We start from the raw sequence: 3117 nt of genomic DNA on the forward strand, positions 1-3117 counted from the left end.
GGCTTGAGGTCATGCCTTCTCAATTGAATCGGCTTTCCTCTTGAATCTCTCTTCCATTGGGCGCCCTCTTCACAAATGACTTTGAGGACTTGGTCCAACCTTTGATCAAAGTTGACCCTTCTAGTATAAGGGTGTTCATCTCCTTGCATCATGGGCAAGTTGAATGCCAACCTTACATTTTCCGGGCTAAAATCCAAGTATTTCCCCCGAACCATAGTAAGCCAATTCTTTGGATCAGGGTTCACACTTTGATCATGGTTCTTGGTGATCCATGCATTGGTATAGAACTCTTGAACCATTAAGATTCTGACTTGTTGAATGGGGTTGGTAAGAACTTCCCAACCTCTTCTTCGGATCTCATGTTGGATCTCTGGATATTCACTCTTTTTGAGTTTGAAAGGGACCTCAGGGATCACCTTCTTCAAGGCCACAACTTCATAGAAGTGGTCTTGATGCACCCTTGAGATGAATCTCTCCATCTCCCATGACTCGGAGGTAGAAGCTTTTGCCTTCCCTTTCCTCTTTCTAGAGGTTTCTCCGGCCTTGGATGCCATAAATGGTTATGGAAAAACAAAAAGCAATGCTTTTACCACACCAAACTTAAAAGGTTTGCTCGTCCTAGAGCAAAAGAAGAAAGAAGAGAGTAGAAGAAGAAGAAATGAGGAAGAAGGGAATGGCTTTGTGTTCGGCCAAAAAGGGGAGAAGAAGAAGAAATGAAGGAGATGGAAATGGCTTTGTGGTTCGGCCAAAAGGGAAGAAGTAGTGTTTAGGTTGTGTGAAAATGAAGGAGTGAAGATGGGTTTATATAGGGGTGAAGAGAGGGGTAGGGTTCGGTTATGGGAGGGTGGGTTTGGGTGGGAAAGTGGTTTGAATTTGAATGGTGAGGTAGGTGGGGTTTTATGAAGGATGGATGTGAGTGGTGAAGGGAAATATGGGATTTGATAGGTGAAGGGTTTTTGGGGAAGAGGTGTTGAGGTGATTGGTGAATGGGTGAAGAAGAAAAGAGAGGGTGGCGGGGTAGGTGGGGATCCTGTGGGGTCCACAGATCCTGAGGTGTCAAGGAAAAGTCATCCCTGCACCAAATGGCCTGAAAAATGCTCTCTGTGCCAATTCTGGCATTAAACGCCGGGCTGGTGCCCATTTCTGGCATTTAACGCCAAGTTCTTTCCCTTTACTGGCGTTTAACGCCAGTCTGGTGCCCCTTTCTGGCGTTAAATGGCCAGAATGGTGCCAGACTGGGCGTTAAACGCCCATCTGCTAGCCTTACTGGCGTTTAAATGCCAGCAAGTTCTCCTACAGGGTGTGCTATTTTTCTTTCTGTTTTTTCATTCTATTTTTGCTTTTTCAATTGATTTTGTGACTTCTCATGATCATCAACCTACAGAAAACATAAAATAACAAAGAAAAATAGATAAAATATAGCATTGGGTTGCCTCCCAACAAGCGCTTCTTTAATGTCAGTAGCTTGACAGAGGGCTCGCATGGAGCCTCACAGATGCTCAGAGCAATGTTGGAGCCTCCCAACACCAAACTTAGAGTTTGAATGTGGGGGTTCAACACCAAACTTAGAAGTTGGTTGTGGCCTCCCAACACCAAACTTAGAGTTTGATTGTGGGGGCTCTGTTTGACTCTGTTTTGAGAGAAGCTCTTCATACTTCCTCTCCATGATGACAAAGGGATATCCTTGAGCCTTAAACACAAAGGATTCTTCATTCACTTGAATGATCAATTCTCCTCTGTCAACATCAATCACAGCCCTTGCTGTGGCTAGGAAGGGTCTGCCAAGGATGATGGATTCATCCATGCACTTCCCAGTCTCTAGGACTATGAAATCAGCAGGGATGTAATGGTCTTCAACTTTTACCAGAATATCCTCTACAAGTCCGTAAGCTTGTTTTCTTGAGTTGTCTGCCATCTCTAGTGAGATTTTTGCAGCTTGCACCTCAAAGATCCCTAGCTTCTCCATTACAGAGAGAGGCATGAGGTTTACACTTGACCCTAGGTCACACAGAGCCTTCTTGAAGGTCATGGTGCCTATGGCACAAGGTATTGAGAACTTCCCAGGATCTTGTCTCTTTTGAGGTAGTTTCTGCCTAGACAAGTCATCCAATTCTTTGGTGAGCAAGGGGATTTATCCTCCCAAGTCTCATTTCCAAATAACTTGTCATTTAGCTTCATGATTGCTCCAAGGTATTTAGCAACTTGCTCTTCAGTGACATACTCATCCTCTTCAGAGGAAGAATACTCATCAGAGCACATGAATGGTAGAAGTAAGTCCAATGGAATCTCTATGGTCTCATTTTGAGCCTCAGATTCCCAAAGTTCCTCATTAGGGAACTCATTGGAGGCCAGTGGACGTCCATTGAGGTCTTCCTCAGTGGCGTTCACTGCCTCTTCCTCCTCTCCAAATTCGGCCATGTTGATGGCTTTGCACTCTCCTTTTGGATTTTCTTCTGTATTGCTTGGAAGAGTACTAGGAGGGAGTTCAGTAATTTTCTTGCACAGCTGACCCACTTGTCCCTCCAAATTTCTAACGGAGGACCTTGTTTCAGTCATGAAACTTTGAGTGGTTTTGATTAGATCAGAGACCATGGTTGCTAAGTCAGAGTGGTTCTGCTTAGAATTCTCTGTTTGTTGCTGAGAAGATGATGGAAAAGGCTTGCTATTGCTATACCTGTTTCTTCCACCATTATTATTGTTGAAACCTTGTTGAGGTCTCTGTTGATCCCTCCATGAGAGATTTGGATGATTTCTCCATGAAGAATTATAGGTGTTTCCATAGGGTTCTCCCATGTAATTCACCTCTTCCATTGAAGGGTTCTCAGGATCATAAGCTTCTTCTTCAGATGAAGCGTCCTTAGTACTGCCTGGTGCATTTTGCATTCCAGATAGACTTTGAGAAATCATCTTGACTTGCTGAGTCAATATTTTGTTCTGAGCCAATATGGCATTCAGAGTGTCAATCTCAAGAACTCCTTTCTTTTGATTAGTCCCATTGTTCACAGGATTCCTTTCAAAAGTGTACATGAATTGGTTATTTGCAACCATTTCAATTAGTTCTTGAGCTTCTGCAGGCGTCTTCTTCAGATGAAGAGATCCTCCAGCAGAGCTATCCAA

The sequence above is a fragment of the Arachis duranensis genome, chromosome 10 (assembly GCF_000817695.3).
Source record: "Arachis duranensis cultivar V14167 chromosome 10, aradu.V14167.gnm2.J7QH, whole genome shotgun sequence".
Classification (NCBI taxonomy): Eukaryota; Viridiplantae; Streptophyta; class Magnoliopsida; order Fabales; family Fabaceae; genus Arachis; species Arachis duranensis.